Raw genomic sequence first — 24,628 nt, 5'->3', positions numbered from 1 at the left:
AGAGAAAGGAGGAAATAGCGTTTCCAAATTACTAATCTCTTCAATGCAAAAAAAATTGATTCATGATATATATTCACAGGTTAAGAAAAATAATAGATTTGGTGAGAGGCTGGAGGAGGCAGTACACCCTGTCAGAGCTTATTAACATCTTACTCTACTTCCTTTCCCTCTCAGAATGTCCTTCAGCAGGTACATAAGACGAATAATGTAAGAAAGAATCACCCCCATAGATCTGCTTTGAGATGGGAGAGGGAATAAAGAAGAATGTAACACATTCACACACAAAGAAGAGAAATTTTCCAATGAAACAGAGAAAGAGTTCAGACAGTTCTCTAGATTCTCAACGACATTATAGGAGATAAACGTAAATGAAAAATATTACATGAAAGAAAGCCATACTATAAGCAACCAAAATTAGAGTAAACCTAATGAACAAAACAGGACTTTGACTCATTCATTCAGCACATAATTATGGGAGAGTCCACGCACACCAGGAGGACTGCTAGATGCCGGGGTTTTAGCTGCCTTCACGATTGGCAGCATCTGCCCTCATGAAGCTTACCGTCTAGGATGCGCACAGAGAAAACAGTACACGTAGAATAAACTGATGTGGTCCTATAACAAAAGTAAAACAGGACTATACAATAGCAGATGAAAAAAGGTGGGGCCTTCTTTGGACTGAGTAACCAAGAACAGTCTTTCTGACCATGTGACATTTTATCTGAAATCTGGATAGAATCAATGATTCAGGTTTGCAAATATCTGGGGAGACTGTCTAGTCATATACAATAATAGTAAAAAAAAAAAGGTTGTAAGGAAGAAGATGGACATGAGTGACAAATAATATCCAACAAATACATAATTGGCTTTTGCAAAAAAGAAATTAACAAACAAAACAGAAAATATGTTAAAAAATGTAATAAGAAAAAAAATCCAAAATAAATGCTTAAATCTGCAGATTGAACAAATGAGGCTAAAATGAAAACTTGATATTTGAATGATTGTCCTGGGTACACAAGAGTAATGTGGATGACCAGCCCTGACCCTGGGCCAGTCTTGAGGCTTGCTTTGGCCAGAAGCATCTTGCTTCAGCTCTAAGCATAAACCTCACAGGGTCTTGCATCCTTCCAGTCTGTGACAACTTTGCTACTGGTACGTGAACAAGCCCGGGCTATCCTTTTGGGAGACGAGAGATCACGTGACTAGGTAGTCCCCATTGCCCCTGCCAAAAGATAACCAACTGTCATACATAGGACTGGGGTGATTCTAGGCCAGCCAGCCTCCAGCTGACTGATGTCTTGACCATGGACGCTCAGGCAGTTCACCCAAGATCAATCAAGACAGATCAGCGGCACTGCCCCCACAGGCCTGCAGACCTGTGAACTGAGAAAAATGGTATAGGAGATGAATAATGGTAAGACAGGATAACTCCCACAGATGTGCTTTGAAATGAAGGAGAAAATAAAGAAGAAAGGGATGTAACACACACGCACTCAAAAGGAAGAGAAATTTTTCAAGAGAACAGAGGAAGAGTTCAGACAAAGAGTTCTCTAGACTATCAGTGAAAGTATAGGAGATAAATGTAAATGAAAAATATTACAGAGAAGAAACCCATACTACAAGCAACCAAAATTAAGGCGTTTGTTTTTAGACACAAAGGTTTGGAGTGGTTTATTAGGCAACAACAGCTAACTGATGAATATCTCGATGTCTCTTGTCATCTTTTTCTTGCCTTTAGAGAGATAATTTAGGACTTTTGTTTTGTAAAGAAATGTTAACCTGGAATTCAGCACATTTAATTATATTTTAGTTTCTTTTTCTTCTGTTAAATTGAAGTGGAACTACATTTAACTGTTTTTTTTAAACTAAAAATAGCTTTAATACTTCTTAGTAATACTTCTTAGTATTACTTTCATTTAAAAATGATTTCAGGCCCTGGCTGGTGTGGCTCAGTGGACTGAGTGCCGACCTACGAACCAAAACGTCACCTGTTCAATTCCCAGTCAGGGCACATGACTGGGCTGCAGGCGGGGTTCCCAGTTTGGCAGCGTGTGAGGAGCAACCAATTGATGTATCTCTTGCATATCGATGTTTCTCTCCCTCTCTTTTTCCCTCCATTCCCCTCTCTTTAAAAATAAGTAAATAAAATCTTTAAAAAACTATTTCAGTCTATCAAAATTCTGCAGATCAATTTATGTATCCTTTTAATTGTATATATGCATGAAATGTGAGAAACAATGTTTACCAATATTAATAGTTGTTCTTTCATGGCAAAAGTTTATATAATTTTTACATTGTGCATACTAATGTTCCGTATTGCTTGAATTTATTGTGATGGCTATATATTGACTTTATAAAAACTAATTGGACCATTCTTTTAAAAAGAGCATGATAGGAAGAGTTTGAAAAATGATGGGACCTGTTGATAAGCTATAAGAGCAATATGCATTGGCTCCTGGACCAGAAAATGGACAATGGTGAGAAAGCTGCTGAAATTTGAATAGGTCTATAGACTAGTAACTAGTGTTGTATCAATGTTAGCACATCGCTTTGATCATTGTCCTGTGCTGATGTAAGATGCAACAACAGGAGGAGCTGAGTGAAGGGGAAAGGGAACTTAGTCTACTAGTTTTGCAATAGTTAAGTCTAAAATTATTTCAAAATATAGTTTAAAAGGGCATAAGATTATATTAAATCATGCAAATAAAAAGTTGAATTTTGACCTATCTTATTTTTAAAATGTAAAACTTATTACTCTCTGTGAAGTAAGTGCGGGAGCAGTTTTAAAAATGACCAAGGACTAATGCACACAGTAACAATTGCTATTTGGTGTACGCTGATTCTAATTTACAGTTTCAGAGTTCTGGGGTATTCTGGGGAAGAAATGTATTGATGTAAATGTTTAATGTCTGCAACATATTGTCACTGATGTTCTTAGTGTTGCAGTCACGTTTGGTCCATCAGGGACCATAGTAACCCTACATTCCATACAAGCTGAAGTTTATGTATTTCTTATACTTTGAAAGTAATTACTAACCTATTTCTATAGGCTAGTAATTTTTTAATCAGAGGAATAATTCAGGAATTAGGACACTAGGTTACATCTCTAAATTGGCAAAACATGATAAAAACATATGTATAGGAAAGAGATATGAGTCTGGTATTTGTGATGCATGGAGGAAAATACCATTTGGTGCAGACTGAAATAGCAGTTTTCTTAGAAGAAGAAGGCTCTATATTTTTAAAATCAGTTATCCTACCCTTTACATCCGTTTTGGTGGCATGACTAAATGATATCCATGCCGCATGCCCAAACACTCGTTAAGTATATAAATAAACAACTCGTATACATTCCAATTGTTTCATAGACCAGCTATTTTTAAAAAGTGCAGAATAATTTCATACCAAGTTAATTGTAAGGAAATTCCCTGGTGGATTCTGAAACAAATGGAAAGAAAACAACAAAAAAACTTAGAAACTTATAACTAACAAAATAAACTAATTTCCCTTAGTTTGAAAACAGTACTGACTCCTTTTTTATAAAGAGCAGCAATTCACACCACAAACATTATATTTGTTTATAAAAGTTGAAAATACTACTGCCAAGTCAAATGTCAAGAATGTTAATTAATCAAAAGAAGGGGAGGGGCTGACTCCAGATGGTTCATCAGCACCAGCTCCTCTGCAAACAGAGCTGTGTCTTGAATTCCACAGCAACTGCGTGGGGCCATTTTTTGAACACAGGAGATAATAAATGTTAGAGCATCCAGCAAAGAAGATATGAAAAGTTGCTGTTCAAAAATGACTTATCAAACAAATATACTCTTATTGTAAATAGCTGAAAACTCGGTTTCAGTCTGTTTTGATTACCAATGTGTGGGTATTTACAACCTGAGTTTTAACTTCAACTTTTCTCATTGTGTTCATTTCTTATTTAGATTAGTGGGTACCCTGTGTTGGAAGGTCTCTCCAAAGTAGATTACAGAATTCAGAGATATCTCTAAATTTCATTGATAATTTTCCAGTTCTAACTATTCTACTATTGAGCTATCAGCCCATTAGCCCAGGCATGAAACAGGGAGGAAAGATATTCCCATACTAAAACCAACATGTTTTCTTTTCTCAGTACTCCTATCTGTCGCCCTGTTTAGATACAGTATATGCAAAATGGATGTGGATCCATTTGGATGCCAATGGTTTGGCAATTCTGTTTTCCTTTTGCCTTTAGCTCTAGAGTTTAACCCAAACCATTTCTTTCTCTGCGTGATGCCACTCCAAATTCAATATTGTGGGAGGGCCTCGGTCATAGGCTCTGCATTTGACTCATGTCCATCAATGTCATGATTAGCTTGGCAGTTAACAAGGTATTTTGCAACATCATGGATTGCTTCTCAATACACTTAAAATTAACTTCAGTTAAAATTTTTTTAAAAAATTGAATCCTTTTGAATATTAATTTTTACATACATTGTCAGAATTATAAATCAGTTTTGCGTAAAGAGTAAAGTGAGACACACAAAAATGCTGTATCTTTAGGAAAAATATCTGAAAATGACTATATATATATTACTATGAATTTCTGTTAAAGATAGATAAACTCTCCACTGCATCAAAATATAATTAAGAGTGGACAAAAATCTCCCTCCTCCAATGCAAATATTCATATGTTCATTAAAAAAAATTTATGCCTTAAGCCCAGAATCTAGACTCCAACCATGCATCAGTCTTTTCTCTGAGCAACTCCCCTAATCTCCAAAATTTCTCCCACTGCCTACCCACATAGAATCCAAATAGTTTCAATAGCTCAATTAGGCAAGCAAGTGATGTCCAGGCCGAACTCTCTGACACATTTTTGACAGTTGCTGGTAGAGATACGTTGGGTAGTGGTGGTTTTCTTTCTACCTAGGAATGCTCCAAGCTTCCTGACAGCAAAGGCAATGGGACTGAGGGGTCCTGTCTCAGTAAGCAGAATCCCTGTGTTCTCTGCATGTGTTGGTAGAGTGGAGGAATCTTGAGGAGGCTGAGGACCTGAGACAAGGAAGAACAGACCCAGAGGTCTGCGTTGCTTTATATTCTAAAACCAACTGTTTCCTTTCAAGCCCAAAGTTAAAAAAAAAAAAAAATCTCATTTGCCATATGCAGCCATGAGCTCAGGACCTGCTCAGAGGAATGAGCAGCACTGTGACCTCCGAGACCACCAAGCCACCTGGGTATTCAGGTGTCATCCCTCCTCTCTGCAGAACCAGGCCAACTGCAAGGCTATCTGCTGACCCAGTTATTTGTACACAATGTTTAAAATGTAAATTGAAAATGGTACATTTTGTGATTGGCAGGATGCCCAGATAGTTTATCATTCAAACTAGACACTTTTGAAAGAAGGGACTTAGTAATCAGGCCAGGTCAACAGATGTGAATGGAGCCTGCCCAGGCAAACGATCACAGGGCTAGCCATGCCAGCCAGGCGAGACCTGCTCAGTAGGTTGCTCCTTAGTAGGTTTGCAATGGAAACATTTACAGATTCCCGGAGGCCCCACCTCCAGGGTTACAGTGATTAGAAATCATTTGGAGAATGTGTTTTGAGGCAAAACAAATTTGTTGAAGAAAATGTCCTTATAGATATGTAGCAAGAACTAGAGAAGAAGTCATCTTCCCACTTTGCCTTTCTCTCCAGTGTGGTTAGAGGAGATTCTAGAATTAGAAAAGAAACCAAAAAAAAAAAAAAAAAGTCTGATCCAAGGGCTTAATTTTGCCCTTCAGGAAACAAACACACTGGCCAGTGGGTTCTTACAAAATGTTCCCCATCAATCTTCCACCTCATGTTCATTTAGTTTGTGTTTGACTGACTATCTTAGTTCACTTTTTGAAAAACAGGTTTTTTTTATCTACAGCCTAGAAACATTGATGCAGTTTGTTAATACCAAGGAGTCCCTTCCGTGGAAATAATTGTACATTATCCTTGGCAGAGCACGGCTTGTGTGCCATAGACATCATTTTATGCTTTTGTCTTTGTTTATGTGAGATACCTTTGACGCACCATCTCAAATAAAAATGCAATCATCCAACAAGGAGACAGACAGATTGGGGGGGTATGAGAAAAAAATGCCTGAGCAGCCACAGGAAAAGAGACAGGGCTGGGGCTGGGGGTGGGGAGTGTAAATAAAGTAAAGGCCTGGGCAGAGCTGCAAGAAATACTTGGCATTCCTAGCTTCCCACAAAGGCTAGGTCAAGGAGAGGGAAGGAGCGGTTGGGTTGGAGTGTACACCACAGCTATTCTCTTTCGGGCTGAATCCAGTCCACTGAATCACAGAAACGTCCTTAGTGGGGAGACCCCGAGTTTATTCCACAGTGTGGCAAATGCGCAGGGTAATTACTCGCGATGCCTGTCTATATGTAGGACAAGGTCAACGTCTGTGGCAAAGACAGCTGCTGGTTTCCAGGCGGTGTGTTAAATCCACTTCGGCTAACAACCGTCAAAGCCCTATTCAAAGCACCACGCGTTCAGGGAGGAGCGCTAAAAGTCCGCTTCCCCGGGCCCTAGTCAAAACAAAGTCCACTTCGCATGGTGTTTCCACAGGCGGTCTGTTTCACAACCCTCAAGGCAGCTTTTTGGACTGGGATTTTGGGAGATGAGCTGTGTTCGCTGTTTCCTGGGCAGTGAAGTGAAGACATGCATCTTTTTTTCTGAAACTGGGGGGGAAAACCCCACTTTCTCATCAATGACAAAATAACCACACTTTCACTAGGACAAAAACAGCCATTCTGTTTGAAAGAGATTTGGTCGTCCACAGGTTTTCGTCCTACCTGCCCCTGTGGTCCTTTCGGGGTAATTCAGCTCCTGCCACAGGATCTATAAAACACTGTACCGAGACTACTTCAGTGGGTTTCCAGAAGTGAGAATTTCCAGCTACTGGAAATACCCAAGGCCAGGGGAAGCTCATTTGTTTTTCTTCGTTTGAGTCTCAGGTTGTAGACCAAACAGCAGAACTTGTTTGATGCTGGATACCTAATTCCCTTAGGTGCTTCGGAGGCAAACATCATAGGACAGGATATGAATGAAAATATGCATGGAAAATGGGGCGCCACGACCTGGGGGGGGGAGTCAGCAGGTGGGCCAACATCATGTAAATCTCCTCTGAGCCAGTCAGATGAACAGGTCTCGGTGCCTCTCAGGGCAGCCAGACAACTGGCCTTCCTGTCCCCTCATCCGTCCGCTCTCTCCAACCACGGCCCACAGTGAAGTGGCGATTTGGCAATCATATGAAGAGTTTGATCTGTGGCAAAAGCTGCTTGGGAAAAGTTTTTGTTTCATTCATGTGAGCAAGTAGTCTTGCTAGAGTGGCCAGGTGCATTTCCTGAGAGGGTTAATTTCTAACACTTTGTTTGATCAGCCCCATAAGTACACCAGAACCACCTACACTCAATTTTTGGTCCAGTAAACATGGCTATGGAAATCTTGGAGCCCCTGTGTATTTTATAGGAAAAGCAAAGCAGTAGGAGAAAAGAGGTGGGGTAACCATGGAGCACCTACTTTGTGACAACTAACATGCCAGGAATTTGCACCATTAATATAACCGTAGAAGGCATTATCGCTCTAATTTTGTAAACGAGGAAACTAACTCAAAGAAGTGCAGCAACTTGCCCTAGGTGCCTGGCGGCGAAGTCGTGAAACCAAGCTTCAAATCCAGTTCTGACTCCAAACCCCGTTTTCCTTCACTGTGTTACTGAGCCTGTTCCTAGGAAGCTTAATCATTCTTAAGGAGGTAAGATTTGTAAACATGAAAACTCATGATAAAGATGGGAAATAATGTGTAACATGATGACAAATGATAAATCCTATTAATAAGATAATTTACCTATCTGTTGCAAAATGTGGTCCGCCCAAGCTTTATGTCCAATGGAGCAAGTTTCCTTTCTTCATTATTTTTTGAGGAGAATCCCAATGCAATGGGGGCTGGAGTGTCTTTCAACCCGATGTGGGAGCTGGAACTCAAAGCAGTTCAGACCCTCAGTTAAGCCCCTGGCTCTGCTCGGGAGGCCAGCCCTCTGTCCACGTCGAGCTACGTGTGCTTGATGATGGCACAATGTTGCAGAGATGGAGGGCGTGCCAAGGGTTGCTCACTGACAGGTAGCGAGGGCCATGATGCTTCACGATCACTATCAAGTAGCTCCCATTCCTTAAACGTTCGCTGGGTACCTGCTACAAACAAAGCACGATAGTGAGGTGCCGGGGCTATGAGGGGACGTAAGACCCAGCCTCCAATCTCCAGGGGCTTGTAATGGAAGGAGATAAGACACACAACTGCCTATGAAAAATGCCAGGTGATAGATATAAGCAGTCTCCTCGGGCAGCTCCAGAGAGGAGTGATATCATTCATTGCACTGAGTGGGGGAATGAGTGGAGGAGGAATTTGACATAGGCCTTGACGTATGTGTAGGAGTCCAACAGACAAGGGTGGAAAGGGAAAAACAGGAGCAAGTGCTCAAAGTAGGAGAACATTTTCTGTCTAAATAGCTTGTCTGGATTGCAGAATATATGAGAGGGAGTAGTAGGAATAAGACATTTTCTGGGCTTTCACTTTACCTTGAACTTTATTCAGTGAAAGATCCATCACTCTGGCTTGTCCTCCTGAGGAGAACCAGGCTCCGCCGGTCAGAAGCAGCCCTGGCCCAGCGGTCAGGCAGCTGAGCTGCGTGTGTGCAAGTGATGCAGGGAGCTGAGGCGGTTTCCTCAACTCAGAAACATCCTGGTTCATGAGAACTCACCTCGCTGTCCTGGGAAAGTTGGTCTGGCTCTCTTCCGACCTCCCACTTTCTCTGTCCTGGAGCTCTGACCCCCTGGACAGAAGGCCGGGTTGGCTCTGCTTACAGACAGAGGACATTGAGGAGACCACCTCTCACACGGGTCCTTCTACTCCTAGGTCCCCCACGTTCCGCGGGTGGGCAGCCCACATCAACTTTCCATCTGGTTGCAGGCAATGGCTACCTATCAATTAAGCTATGAGATGTTTGCCCTTGGGATGTGGTTCGAGTGTCACTCTGAGGTTTAAAACAAAACAAAACAAATTCTGCCTCACTACACCTTAAATAATTGGTTTCCGGGAAAGTGCCTTCTAAAAACACACCAGGCCCATCACCCACGGGCCCAATCCCGTGAACAGAAGTGGGCAATTTAAATACCTGCTTCAGCTCTTCCCTCGTTTCCTGGACTTGTGAAAGCATCTGGTTCTAAACTTGATCCCGATTTATCAGCTATGATGCCTGGTACGCATCAACACGGACTGGCGAGTTGTCAGAAATGCAGATGCCTGGGCTCAGCCCCATCTTGGCGAATCATAATCCCTGGGCTCAGAGTTAGGCCTGCGGTTTTATTTTCTTATGTATCTTCCCCAGGTGATTATTATACACAGCCAGGGTGGAAAACCATGGCCTCAGGTAATGCCTTATAACCGTTTTCAATCTTATTCCCCATCGGCTGCTTCAGGAGTCTGGAGGGATCTGGGAGATCAGCTAGGGCAGCACTTTCTAAACTCATGGTAGCGTGAATCCAGTCTAGGAGCTGGGGCTACAGGGGCAGTGCCTCCTCAGCCCGTGTGACTGGGAGCCAGCTTGTCCTGGAGCCCAGATTAACATCTCATTGCCTGAGGAACAGTGTGGGAAAGGCTGGTCTTATTCAACTTCCTTTTTATACAGCTCAACTTCCTTTGAAAAAAGAGAAGTGACCCGCCCAATGACACATGGCTCTGGATCTTCAACCTCACTTTCCCCTGCAGTGCGGCTTCTGGATGGTCCCTACCGTGTCCTGGCTTGGGGTGAGGATGGCGTGTGAGAACAGATGAGACACTCATGGTAACACCATGTTCTCGAAATGTGTGAGGTGAGGGGTGCAGTGGGCCTGGTTGACTTGGCCTTTTTCTGAGTGTGGCTCTGAGACCACGGCTACCACTGAAATCACAGAGCATCTTAGAATCAATGGAGAAGGGAGACCTGTTGTTCCCCCTATAAGAAATTCCAGATTTTGGGACTCGGAACCAAGAATCCTCTACTTCCACTCCAGCTTGGACACAGTTTCCCTGTTGAATTCTAATTAAGCTTAGAGCACAGAAGTCCACCCTCAGTCCCAGGAAGTGTCTAGGCTGAGCTCCTGTGCATTTAGGGGTAGATGCCCATGGCAGAGGGGAGGGTGGGCCTCCAGAGCACAGAAGACCAGAGTCGGAAGCAAGAGGAAGTGGGGAGGAAAGCAGACAGAATGTGGCTGTTTTGGTCACCTTCTGGCCCAGCGTTCCTGCTGCCTGTGCTCACCGGGCACCTGACCCTCCCCATGCCATCAATAAAATGGGCCCTTCGTCTATTGCTGCCGGGACTACAGTTATCTCTTTTACACCCTCAGGGAATCTAGCGTGCTGCCTCGTTCATACAAATTGTTCAGGTATTGTAGGAACAATGATGGTACATTGATGGACTGAAAGTGGTACTGCAGGGGACCCCTCCATCTTCAGAAGAAAACTGCTCTTACGCACAGTCTCCTAGAGGAATCTCCCTCTCTTGTAGAAGGCAAAGGTCTCTGGCTGTCAGTCAGAAACAGAGCTGTTCCTGGACACCCCTCCCTGACCCCAACATCCACATCCTTCATCCTTCAGCTCCTTGTCCAGAAGCCTCCAGGAGCCCAGACCAAGTCCTGGGTTCCTAGGTCTGAAATGTTGGTAGCAAGAAAAGCCATTCTAACCTGAAAGTTTTAATAGCAAATAAATGAAGTGATCCAGGCTCCAAATAGTCCAGGTCATAGAGGGCTGTGAATATCACAATGCGTGATTGTTTTAAAGTGTTTTAATGAGTCTCAAAACATCCTACATAATATTAGCCTCCACTTCAGTCCTCCTGAAAGGCTCCAGTAAATAACACAAGTTGACAGGAATAAAACAGCTTGCTCAGGAGTAATTGAGTGGAATTAGAAGGAACAGACAAAGAAAGAAAAATTGGTGCTTGGGTCACAAGGAACTTTTTGTTGGGAGCGCTCTGGGGGATTTGGTGGGATGTGGTCCCGCTGACTAATCACCGGTATAGAAAGTTTACAGTCTCTCCACCATGGCAACGTCCTTAATAACTTGAAAAGCACAAGAGGTGGCTGTTAATTTCAAAGACAGTTATATGAAGCTTTTATTGAGTGTGGCGCAGAGTGTGTAGTTAGCAGCCTGTGAGATAATGAGCCCTTTAAATAAAGCTTTCAAAAAACAGTTTTATTTTTGCTTGAGCCAAGAGAACAGAGATCGTCTTTTGTTATTTTAAGGCAGCAAAATGTATTGGAATGTATTCTGTCCGTTACACCCAAGACGGGCTGTTTTCTCCTTCGAGGACATCTGTCATGCTGTAGAGCCATGAATGTTCAGTTTGACTGAGCTTCGACAGTGTCGTGACACGCCTTTGCCAGGAAGAGCCGTTGGGAAGGAAGGGGTTAAATGTGTTGGGCACCGCCTTAGTTCCCAGCGACCCCTGGTCCCGGCTCTTCTCTTTCTCACTCTTGACTGACAGTGCTGAGAAGAGGTAAACCCCCTCCTGCCCCAAAATATCACCATGTGGACAAATCAGAGATCAAGCCAGGGGATTCTTGGAGGGAAAGAGAAAAAGAACCCCTGAGAAGATCAGGAGATCCCATGTCTCCCAGGGCACTCTGGGGTGGAGACCAGGGAGAGGAGCCATGCGGCACACATTGCCTCCCCAGTCTAGAACCACTTCCAGTCCATGGCCTGCTCTCACCTCCCGATGCTGCACGTTGGGGATGGAGGAAGTAGGCGGTTAATGGGCATGAAATCTCTGAGGCACGGTGACAGGGAGATGGGACCTCCCTTCACCCCCTGGGCAGCCATCTATGATTTCAGCCCATGGAACAGCGTGTGCATTTATCGTTCTCTCTCCCTCCATCTCTTCCTCCCTCTGCTCTTCCTCTTTCTCCTCCTCCTCCTTCCCCTCTCTCTCTTTCTCTCTCCCTAAGCCACCCCTCCCAACTGCATCTGTATGTGAAGTGTATAAAGGGGTTGAGATGGAAAATGTGTCCAGCCCACTTTGGAAACCATCTATTGTGTCTGCATCCTATCATTCTTGTATTCGATCATCACTGAGCACTACGCTGAGAACAGGGCGCACGCACGTGAGAAAGGCGGACGTGGCTCCCCCCACACAACACACAGCTGGCACTGGTCAGGCACAGTGCTGGTGGACAGGGCAGGTGCCATCATCCCAGCTGGGGAGCAGATCTGTTGCCAGTCTTTGCTGTCTTCCTCCTTCATTCCTCCGTGAGTCTGCTGTGACTCGTGACAATGACTTCGGCCTTGGGGTCCCCGGGCTGAGGCTAACTGGGACCGAACGCTGCTGACCAAGGACTAAAACAACACGAAACAAAAAAACAGGCCTTCTCTGAGCCAGCCCTGTGGAGCGAAGGAAATAATGTAAACAAGGAGATTAGTTAAAGGAAAATGAATTATTTCCTGCCTCAGCACTGGCAACAAGCAGTCTTTCTTGTTACTTAATTCAGTCTTGTTGTTAGCAACGTCTGTTCTGGCTTCACTCTGATTTTTTTTTTTTAAAGACACATTTTTGCCCTTCACATGACGTGGAAAATTTAGGCATTTCCACAGGGCTTATTCTGCAATATGCATCAAATTTTACCTCTTCCTGAGCTGTAAGTGCTTGGGAGCTGCGGAAAACCCCTTCTAGAAGCTTTTGGGATCTGGTGAGCTTTGCAGGAAAGCTTCCAGCCTCACTCATCTCCAGCAGTCTGTGAACGTGCTGGGAGATGTGCCCCTAGGAGTCCGGAATGCGTGGAAGGCGGTTTACAGCCCACATTGCACTGGAACCATTGGCAGCTTCTTGCTGGTCTGGGATGTACACAAAACCCAGAGCAGGCTTGCTTTAGGAAATGAGGCAACTGCTTCTTCTAAAGCCATCAGGAAGCAGCTGATCTCTGGGGGTCCAATTAACTCGTCTACAGGGACGTTTTAATGCACTTTCTAATTGTTAGTGATTCTCAGTGCTAGCGGTGTCTTAGGAGCACCCGGGAACATGCCTGAATACAGGTTGCTGATCCCTACGTCCTACCTTGACCCCAGAAAGTCTTGAGTAGAGCCCAGAAATTTGGAGTTTTTACAAACTTCCTAAGTGATTTTTATGCAATCAGCCCAGTGCCACTAGACATGAAGTCATGGTGAATGATGTCACCCAGGGGCTGCCTGTGTGGCAGGGACATTGGGAGAAGTAGGACTAGGATGTTTGGGCAAAAGTGGTGTTGGGGTTTGGTATGGCAGAGGAGAGAGAAGGCTGAGTCCCAGAAGCTCCCTAGTCAGAGCCAAACACCACCGTCTTGAGAACACCAGCTTGCTGGCTGGCCATCCTGGGAGCTTGGTCATGGCACAGCCGGCAGCCCCCACAGGTGCAGCCTGCAGACAGAGGAGTGTAGGAGATGCCACTGTGTGGGAAATGCCAGCATGGGTAAGATTTCCTGGAGATGCCCTGGGGGTCGAGCTGAGCAGCTGGGCTCGGGGGCAAGAGGCTGGTTATTTCTGAAGTCATACTGAGGCTCCACAAAGTCATCTGCCTTTGCCCTCCCTTCACACCCACCTCACCTGTCAAACAGCTTCTGCCACGTGTGCGTATATGTGCTGCCCAAGGCTCCCTAGGCTGCCTGGTGCTTGATGAGCACGGGTGTTGACAAACAAGTCCTGAGCCTTCCCTTCAGGTTGGAATGAACCCAAGAGAGGCTGGAGGTATTTCTGACCATTCTGGAGTTTTTGTAATATCCACCTGGAAGCACTTGACTGCAGATACTCTGGACAATAAGAGGCTCACTTCCTAAGGCAAGAGCCCATCTATCCACAGGGAAAGAATGGCTTCTGAGCTAGAGTCCAAGGTTCTCTTTTTAGTAGGAAAACATAGTTAAGTGACCATTCAGAGCTTCTCTTCTGGCCAACCTGGGCCATGGACGTCATAAGTGGAGAGGCCACCTGGGTAGGTTTGTCATGGCTGGGATCCACCTTGGCCTCTGGGAAGACGGCTCCACACCAACAGGCACCTGGGCGACGGGGGACAATGACGCGTCAGCCCATCAACAGTGATTTACTGAGCCCCTGACATTGCTAGGCACTCTTCAGGGCTGTTTGTCTTGCCAATTGATTTTTAGAAAAGTCAGGGACATATAGGTTGTACTGCAGCCCTGTGACTGATTGTGACATCACCCAAACCCCCCTTTCCATCTCTGGCACTTGTTGGGCTCTGGAGGATTCAGAAGATGTCTGTTCTAATACATCTCCCTCTGGCTGCAGCTTCTGTGAAGTAAGGGGGGTGGACAGGCTGATTGTCAGAAGGCTCGGGTGCTACCAACTTGTCTTGCAACGTTGTGAATGCTATAAGTTAATTCTAACAGATGAGGTCTGGGTAGACGTGGAAGCCCCTTTTCTTTTGAACTTAAGTGACAGTTGCAGGGTCACTTAGTCAGGAGGAACATCCCATCACAGACAACCAATCTGGGAGCTCTGAGTCAGGGAAGCACTCATTGCTCATGCTCCTTATGTCCTCCACATGTTCCAGGCTCCGAATGGAGGAATCCTGAGGCTGCTTGCTTGCACTGAGCCAGGGCTTTGGAGCAAATGTTTCTTCCTCCCCCATCCTCATGAGAGAGCCTTGTTCCGTCCAATGGCAGCAGCTCTGAAGCAAGTGTCCAGAGCAAGGAGCTTCCTCTTGCACCCCTGACTGTGGTCTCTTCTCCCCGGCTCTTCAGGCTGGAGTGGGGGTGGGTGACTCAAACCACTCCCGTGTCCAAGTAGAGGGGAAGCGGACTCTGCTGCCCTGGAACAAGCAGAGCTGGAACTAACTAACTTCTTTCCTTCCTTCCTTCCTTCCTTCCTTCCTTCCTTCCTTCCTTCCTTCCTTCCTTCCTTCCTTCCTCTACCAAATATTTATTGAGCTGTTACTTGACACCAGGCAGTCCCTTTGGAAGCAACCTTGTGGCCAGCTGGTCTAGATGCTAAATATTCACTATGATGAAGGTCCTATCAAGATGAGGCCAGGCAGGCTGGGTCAGGCCCTGGACACCAGGTGGTAGGGCAAAGGTGAAAGGAGGCTGTCCTCAGTGCAAGGGTTGGAGTGGGATCTGGGAAACCAACAGGGTTGCAGTGGGGCCTTGGGAGAAAGTTAACACCGTGAAGCTGCCAAGGATCTCTGGACATATCTACCAGGAAAGCTGGTCTGCAAGCCCTCCTCTATCGAGCTCCTGCCCCAGCTATCCAGCCCCAGCTGAGTGCCCAGTCCACCTGGATGTGAAGGGCCAATAGAAATAGAGTCAAGTGCTTAGACCACCATAGTTCGTTCTCTGGAGTTAGCAGGGAGATCACAGGAGCCCTGATATTTGGGCCTTGACCTAAAGGTTCCTCTGTCTGTGGGAGTCCGTGGGTGTCCTTTCCATAACTAGAGGGTGAGCCCAGTGACAGGAGCCTGTGCCCCAGAGCTTCTTCCTGTGAGATGGTGCCAAAGGCCCCTGCTGTTCCTCACCAGCCCCTCCTGCTCACCACACACACACACATACACACACACACACACACACACCCTCACTCACCTCCATCATCCAAGCCAGGCACAGTGCTTCCTTGTCACAACATGCTTGCCTGTCCATGGGTCAAAGGAAGACGAGACTAAATGAGTATTACCTCTTCCCATTTCATAGATCCTCCTATGGAGGCTTTTTTTTTTTTTTTTTTTTAATCACAGAGTTGTTTATAAGGCAGATTAAGCATGGGCTCAAATAGTTAAACCAGCTAATATTCAACAGTCTGCTACCAGATAGCAGGAGTAAAAAGACCCTGAGCTGATTATGACATTCAAGCGATAAATCACTCTGTTCAGAAAAGGATGCAGGAAAAGCAGCCGAAAGTCTGTCTCCACAGCCACGTGGCTTTGATCTCTGGGAAAGAGGCTATTAGTGCAGACAGCAGTTCATAGGTCTTGATTAGTCCATTCAAATGTACTATGATTTCCCTGCAGATACAGGGTCAATAAAGTCAGTGTGTACTGGGCTGAGCTTTGAACAGCTGTCTTTTCAGAGAAAAGCCAGTTGCATAAGGAGAAGGTTGCTCTAAAGTCAGCTTAAGTCAATTTGGTGGAAATTCAAACCTCTCTACCAACTCCATTCAAACCTCTGAGTACATGTCTTGTATTTCTAGGCAGGCAGTTGACATGTGGCCATGGTTTTACTTGGCACTTTTGGGTCAATGTAAATGCATCACCAGGAAAGCATTGAGTCCATAGACTTTGTAGCAAGGCTAGCCAGGCACATCCTCTGTGTGATGGGGAATGAGAGTGGCCACAGGTCCCGGGGACAGCCCCAGTTTTCCTGGCACAGTCCTGGTTTAGGCCTATTGTTCTAGAGTCCCATCCAGTTTTCGTTTGCTGCTCTCCAGCCTTTCCCAGTCTGGCTGATGAGTTGTGGAGCCACTCTAAGGGACATCAGTTCCCCAGTCCCAGGTGCTATTGAAGGAATTGATGTGCATGTGTCGTTTTGTGTTGGTTAAGAAAGAGTTTGATCTTAAGCAGGTAGGGTTGAATCTAGAGACAGGCAGAGGACAGGGGTCCAGTCTAGGCTCTTCTGTCCCCATAGGCACCACAGACTGAGCCTTAGTGTGAGTCCAAGGCTGAAGAAGCTCCACTGATAAAGGACCTTGTGAGATTTAGGGGATCTTGTATTTTTGTGCTGAACACAGAGGCGGCATCTTACAGGACCTGGGAGGTGCAGCTGCCCAGTGGCTGGGAGGCAGGTCCTTCATAGGACTCCAGCTCCTGCACTCACAAGGCTCTCGGCCAGGGGATGCTCAGGCACACTTGTTCCTGAGCACACTCAGGGCTCCCAGTAGTCTCCAGGGAGTCTCTAACAGCAATGCCATGGCCCTGAAGTTATGCAGGCAAGGACCAAGATGTATTGAAATGTAGGTGGTCATGTTAACACGCTTCATTTTTAAAACCAGGGAGGCCATAAAAACATTGGCTCACAAATAATACAGGTATTTTAGTAAGACCTGGCTCAAATGCTGTTCATCTTTCAGCCCAGAGGCCACGTTGCTCCTGGACAGCTACCACTTTGTTATAGACGCTCTCTTTCTAGAAACTTCCTTGGGTGTCCTTCTCTCCACTACCAGACTGCAAGCTCCCCTGGGGCAGGGAATTCATCTTTGTCTCCCTCACAGAACCTAACCACAGTTTTTTTAGGGGGTGCTCAAGCAGTGTCAGTTGAGTTAATGAATGAAAGGTAACAAAGTACAGTGCACCCAACTCCCCGGCTTGGCAGCAGCTAGCAAATCTTAAAGACTATTTATCAAGGAAATAGGCTAATTCCTAAAACACCCTGGCTCTTTATGCCTCCTCCCTTTAGTCTAGGAAATACTGGTGATTTTTCTGTGCTCTTTATGTTCACCATTAATTAGATTTTAAAAAAGAAAATCGCTTCATAAGCATGATTATTTTCTCAGGTAGTCTCACTTATCGTGAGATGACGGTATGAGAAGATAAGGTGCTCAAGAGAGAGTTTAACTCCCTGGGAAAGCTCTAGACTTGTCTTGGAGGATTGGTTTAGAGGTCTGGGTCAGCATCCTCCTTCTGGAGACCTCGTGGACCGGAGAGCACGGGTTGCTGGTCCCCGGCTGCCACGTTGGGTCTGTGCGGCCTCTAGGTTGCTTTCAGGGAAGTCTGACACACGGTACTGACGTGCATTTCCCTTGTTCCACTGCGCATTCCCTGCACAGATGGGTTTTTTTCCCCTCAGGAGATGACTCACACTCTTTGTCAGCATATCTTTCGATATTAAACATCCCCATCAAGCTCATACTCGCCGGGCTTCAAGATGGGCTGCGTGGAATTAAAAGGAACTCTTCTCCTTTGCTAGGAGCTCTGTAGATTTTGGAATTTGCTCCCAAAGATCCACTTCTCTATAGTTTACAACTTTGTGGGACTTCCTTATGTCAGATCTGGGTTTCAAGCCCAATCCTTCCATTTAACTAACTTTGTAGTCTTGAGATTCTCATCTTTGTGCCTCAGTTTAATCACTTAGGAAATGAGAACAATAATGCCAATCTCATAGCATTGTAGGGAAGGTGAAATGAGGCCACGACACTAAGGAAATTGGAGGCAAATATTTTTTGAATGAATAAATGACTAAAGCAATAATAGAAATGTGAAAAATTATTAACCAACCCATTGTATTTAATGAGACTTATATTTACTGATAGTCATCTAGGTGTCAGGAACAGTTATGAGATCTTGAACAAATCCCATCTTACAGTTAAGTGAAGGAACTGGGATGCACACCTATGTTTGCGGGCGCCCCAAGTAATGCCCTTAACTTCTACCTGCCTTACCTCTTCTCTACCTGCAATAAATTCCTTTGTTGCTAGAGACTCCCCAGGAAAGAATGACTAGGTTCTTTAATTATGGCTGTCTTTACTCTAATGTGACTGGGATTCCTATAGGTTTATAACTTACTGAGTTCAATAGGAAAAATATTACTATGGCATGTACTGACATGAACAAAGATTTTGGTGTCTGCATTAAGTAACCAATGACAAATATTGGAATCAGTACCCAGCATCTGCTACCTGTTACTCTAAGATGCATTAGGCTTATGCCCAAGAAATAATTGTATTGAGATGGGGACAGGAACAAGTTATTCTATCACCTACCTTCTGATTGGTAAAAACTGAAACACATAATGACTTGACTTTACAGCTTGGGCAAATAGTGGCACTCCCTCTCCAGACGCTGGGAAGAGTTTCATTTTTCTTGGGCACAATGTTTTCCTTGGTTTTGATAGCCTCCAAGGACTCTGAATTCATCTCTGTCACTATAAAAGCATGTACCAGAATTTGCTCAGAACTGTGAGAGATTCTATGTGGTTCCTTCAAAAGTCAGTGGTCCTGGCCTTTGTCATAAGAATCAAGATAGAAACTACCGTTTACTGTGAGGTTACATTGTTCCAGAGGCTACGCTGGGGGCTTCATGAATATCATTACAGTCGGAGTAGGCTAATTTGTGCTGTGGTAACAGACACGCTTCGTATTTCTTCATATGCTGAACTGGAGTAACAGCTTCTGCCATTATGGCATTGCCAGATGCCACAGCAAGAAGAAGGGAGCGTATGAGTGTCTGAGGCTGGCTACTAAATGCTTCTGTGTAGAGCCACAGAGAATACTGCTGCTCTCATTCCACGGGCCCAAGTCACATGGCAACGTTCAGCATTAAGGAACTAGGGAAATGCAGTCTTAACAGGTGCCCAAAAGGAGGAGGGTGAGAATTTTTAGTGAGCTACGTAAATGACTTATACTATCTATTTTAAACCACATGACAGCTCAGTGAAGCATGTCTGTTGTCTTTCCCATGTTATAGATGGGAAAACTAAGAGAGGTTAAACAACCTTCCCAAGGTCATACAGCAAATGAATAGAGACAGGAATTGACTAGAGGGACCTGGAGTGCGGGAGGGGCCTTCTACAGGGCCCCAGAGTAGAGGGCACAGTGTCCTGACGGATTCATTTTCCTCTACCACTCCTAGCTTCCCTGCCCTTGGGTTCTCCATCTATACTATTCTAGTCCTAAGACAGAGCTAAAATGTACAATTCCCATCTTTACACGATTTGAACTTGCGCGGCCCACTCAGGCTTCACAACAGCTTGCACTCACGTCCACGGCAGCGAGATGAACCCGTGGATGCAGTCCAGGGTAAATGGATCACTGTACTAGAAGGAACCTTAGGAGGCCGTCTCCAGCTACCTCATTTTAGAGATGAGAAGGGTCTTGCCTGTTATCCAAAAACCCATGACCTGACTTGTCATTCAGAGTGCTTTGATTTGTGAGACCTTGCCCAGATATGTCTATGCATGATGTCATATTTTAAAAAGAAGAAAAACATAGAGGATACCTCTGGTGGGCACACAATGATGAGCTTGAACTTGAATGCAGCTGTAACTGGGGAGCAGGCCAGAGTAGTGAGTCCAGTATCTTCAGAGTCTGACATGTCACAGAACCCTACCTTTAGAATTCTTGTATACATTATCAGAAAGTCTCCCTGAACTTTCTTAACTTTTCCATCTTGAGCTCTTAAAGAAAACACTAATTGCATGTTTCGAAGTGCAGAAAGGGAAAGGAGGTGAGAGACATGGAGGCCAGCCGCTCTAGCCTGGCTAAGCCTCCCCTGGCACAAGCCCCAGGGGTGAGTTTGCCTCTGCGGATCCCCAGCCGGGAAGCACCACCCTGATTTATTTTCAGAGGTGGAAACTCAAGCCACAATTATCTCCTGTCACAGCAAATTAAAAGCCCAGGCTCACCCATCCCAGGAGCAGGGTGAGTGCAGCTGGCGGCCAGCAAAGGGCTCTAATGACAGGCCAGGCTGCGGCTGGTGCATTTCCTTTAAAGGCATGAGCCACTCATGAAACACACAAGATAAACAGAGACATAAAAGTCCATGGAAAAGGCCCACAAGTGAGAGCAAGCGTCCGTGCCAAATCCGAGTGTATTTAGATCCCGAGCGAGATGGAAGAGTGTGACAGCGAGAAGTGCTCAGCAGAAGATGATGAGTTCTGGCCTGTGTTTAAAATAATGTGGAAGCTGTTGTGGGTGACCCTGTGGAGGGGGGAGCAAGTGGCCCTCCTGCCACTCATACACACACACACGCACACTCATGCACACATGTGTGCACACACAAACTCATTGTTAGGGCTTCACGAACACTGCCCTCTTACACTCACTCCTCTCAGAATCTCCATTGCTGTCCACCTTCCCCTGGACAGGGCAGTGTTTCTGCTTGGAATGCCTCTCCTCTCTCATATTGTCTGCCTGCCTTGTTGCCAGGAGCTTAAGCAAATCTTACCTCTTTCGGGAAGTCCTCCAGGACTGGGGCTTCTGTGCTCCAGTACCCTCCCTTTGCACCTTTGTTTTGGCTCTCTCTGCTACTGAGTCAGTGAAGATCTGTGGTTGTGTCGGTTTGTTGGGAGCTTGAAGAGGAGATTTTTCTTTTTCCTTGTATTTCTGCCACATACGTTTAACGTCAAAAATGTTAACGTTTTTGACAACATATGTTGTCAAAAAGTGTTTTCACATCTACCATCTAATTTTATCTTCCGAAATCACCTTACCTATTAGCAGGTGAGGTAGCTGGGTCAGGGATTCATTCCAATTACCAGTGGGAACTTATACAACAAGGTGGCTGAGACTGTGGGCTTGGGCTGGGCTGATTTCTGATCTCTCTGAGCCCTGGGCCTCTCATCTGTAAAACAGGGATAAAAGAGTTCCTGCCCACAGGTTATTTTAAGGATTACACGATTAAGTGGGACAGCACAGGTAACATGTTTACCACACACTGAGACAGTGCCCAGTTAAATTGTCATTATTTCAAGGGTGATGGGACTCGGGCTCAGAGAAGTTAACTTACAAATGGAGGCAAAGTGGGGTGGAAAAAGTAACGGGTGGAGGCAGCAGTTTCTGGTTCATTTTGGCTATGTGCCTTTGGACGAATCACTTGGCCTCCCTGAGCCTCAGCTTCTTCACCTCTTAAATAGGAATAATCACGTCATATATCACATATGTCATAGGAGGTTTGGGAGGATAAATTCAAAAGTACTTTTGAAAACATATTGTAAATTGCAACATGCCTCAAAAATGTTAATTTAATTAACCTGCCTGAATTCGTGCAGGAGGTCAGTGTCGGAGCCAGAATTCCTTATTCCTGGTGTCCTTCCCAGCAGGCTGTCCTGAGTCTCCAAGGAACCTTCATAAATGCTGCTGATTGCCTGTGGGCTGGAGAGGTGGGCTGGAGGGGTGGACTGCTTGCCACAGCTGCAAGAATCCAGGATTGAGCAGTGGCGGTTCCCAGCCTGTGCCCCACCCTTGCTCCCGCCTGCAACCATGGGCAATGGGACTGTGCAAAGCAAGTAGAGCTCAGAAACCAAGCAGCCATGTCTGCTGTCCCTGACTCCTTTGCTTTTTCTCTGCTGCTGGCAAAGAGAACAAGAGGGGTGAGTGAGAGAGACAATTCAAGGAGATCCTAGCTCATTAAAGACGGTACCACCTGGACTGATCCTGAGAAGGGGAGCGAGGACCTTGGACTCTGCACAGCAACCGGCGCCTCAGATTGCAGCACGTGTTTCACAGGTGACTTGGGACCCACATTATTAATCTCACTTTACTCAAAAACAAGCAGATGAGCATATGAATATTTTACTAGCATTTCCCCACTGAACATAGGCCCTTGTTCTGTTCTCCACTGTATGAAGTCACTTCAGTCTCCTCCCTTGTCCATAGGCAAGTTGAGGCTAGGAACTACCAGGTGACCTGAAAAGGACAGCCTGACTCTTCCTGCTCAGAGAGGGACAGTCTACTGCGGATGCTTCACTCTGGCTGTAAAGTTCCTCGGGGATCGTCTCAGCTCCTTCAGACCAAAGTCCCTCTAAAAGGTTCAAGTTGACCCAGACAGAGTCAGGGCTGGGGTAATCAGTCCAACCTACTCTGAACTATCTCGTTCCATTCTCTCTGCTTCCACATCCCCTTTTCTAAGCATTGCTTGCTCCAGAACAATTTGGAGGCCTCTGCGATGCTGATCAGATGATGATGAGGTGAGCATGCTCTCACCACATGCTAAAGGGGTTGGTGGGCATCGAGGACTCAGAGATTTGGGCCCAAGCTTGACTGCAGCTCTCTAGCATGAGGTTGGCAATATTCCCAAGATCCTCTGTCAGACATATGTGGTCTGGTCCTTTATTGGTCATAACCATGAGAGGGGAATCAATGAGAGTCTGAGCTTGGAGCCCCTGGGTGGAAGATCAGACTATACCTATGTATCCAAAGAATTACATGCATCAGAAGAGCAGGTCTTTGAAAATTCATCAGTTTCAAGTTCTATATTTACTCCATATATACATTAAAGGATAAAGATGATGTCATGAGTTCCTTTTGTATCTGATTTCAGTATCTGTGCAATCTTACTGATGTTGTCCCAGTATCTTATCCTGGCCACACATCAGTTATCTATTTCTGCACAACCATCTACCTCACAGTTTACTGGCCTAAAACAAAGATCGTGCATTTGTTCATGATTTGTTAATTTGGGCCAGGCTCAACTGAGCAGTTCCTCTGTTGGTCTCACCTGGATTCGCTTATGCTGCTATCTGTCGGCAGGTGAGAGCGAGGGGGAAATGCCAACTAGGGTGCTGACTGGTCCAGCTGGTTCAGTCCCATGTCCAGTGCCTCAGTGATGATGACTTCAACTACTGGGATGACTGGAACTCTCTCTCCATGTGATCCCTCATCCTCAAACAGCCCAGCCTGGCTTTCCTTACACAAGAGTCACAGGGCATCAAGAAGGTGAGAGTAGGCGCCCAAGGCCCAATGTCACTTCTACCACATTCTGTTGATCAAAGCAACTCACAGTGCCAGCCCAGATTCGAGGGGGAGGGAGAGCAAACTCCTCCTTTTATGGGAAGGATGACGATTTCACATTGCAGAGAAACATGCACCTAGTGATGGAAGAAATTGCTGAAACCATGCTTATAATTTATCATAGTCACCAAAGCTTCGCAGTGATAAACGATCCCTCTTTCCCTTTAAGAATGGCCTGCCCTTCAGTGGCGGGTGCAGAAGGTAACTCCAAATCTGGCTTTCTCTGGCTGAGTAAACTGGGTAGATCATTTAAGCAGAAATATAGAATTAACACTTGTGGGAAGCCACCAGTGTACAAACACATATTATACATACAGAGTCCTATTTAATTCTCAAAACAACTTTGTCATAAATCTCATTCCCATTTTATTACTAAGAAAGCTGATATTCACAGTGAATTAATGATTTGATGTCACTCACAAGAGATGAAGCTGGAAGTTTCTTTATCTGTAAAATGGGAATCATAAAACTTACTACCAGCATAGTTGAGAGGATAGGATGAGATATTATATGTAGAAGTGCCTGTTAAACCCCCAAAGCACTGCACACATGTTAGTTGTAGGGCTCATCGAGCCAGGCAGACTTCTTTGGGAGAAAAAGGTTTGTCTCAGAAGGCGCCAGAGGCATCTGAGCCAGACGCCAACTGTTGTGTGTCTCTCAGCTGCTATTTGCTTTGGCTTCAGACCAAACCCTTCTTCACCCAGTGCCTTTGGCAGTGATGGACAAGAAAGAACCCTGTGGGCCAGGTGGCAAGCCAGGGCATGCTGCAGGTGAGGACGCAGGCATCCCTCACCCACAGGCTCGCTGCCGTAGGAAGAGGGAGAGACCGAAACAAGGCTCAGGCTGTCTTGGTATTACCCTCAACTGCCTCGGCAGCAGGGCAGGAATGGAGGAATTAACGTGTTCTTTAATCGACTCGGGTCACATACACATCCTTGAATTGTTCTGAGCTTACTTTTTCCAAACTCTGTTTTTTAGTAACTCTCAACACAATTCTTTCCATTTCACCTTATGTAAACCTCATTATTCCCTTATCACGGACACTTCCACATCTTCAGCCTATGCCCCCACTGTTTCTTCCAGCTCCTTGGCTTATCTGATTATCTGGATTTTTTAGGACCTAGTTCTATGGCCCAGAGGTGGGGGGCCACCTTCTCCAGTTCCAATCTTCTCAT

This window comes from Desmodus rotundus, chromosome 5 (assembly GCF_022682495.2).
Source record: "Desmodus rotundus isolate HL8 chromosome 5, HLdesRot8A.1, whole genome shotgun sequence".
Classification (NCBI taxonomy): Eukaryota; Metazoa; Chordata; class Mammalia; order Chiroptera; family Phyllostomidae; genus Desmodus; species Desmodus rotundus.
This window is presented reverse-complemented; position numbering follows the sequence as displayed.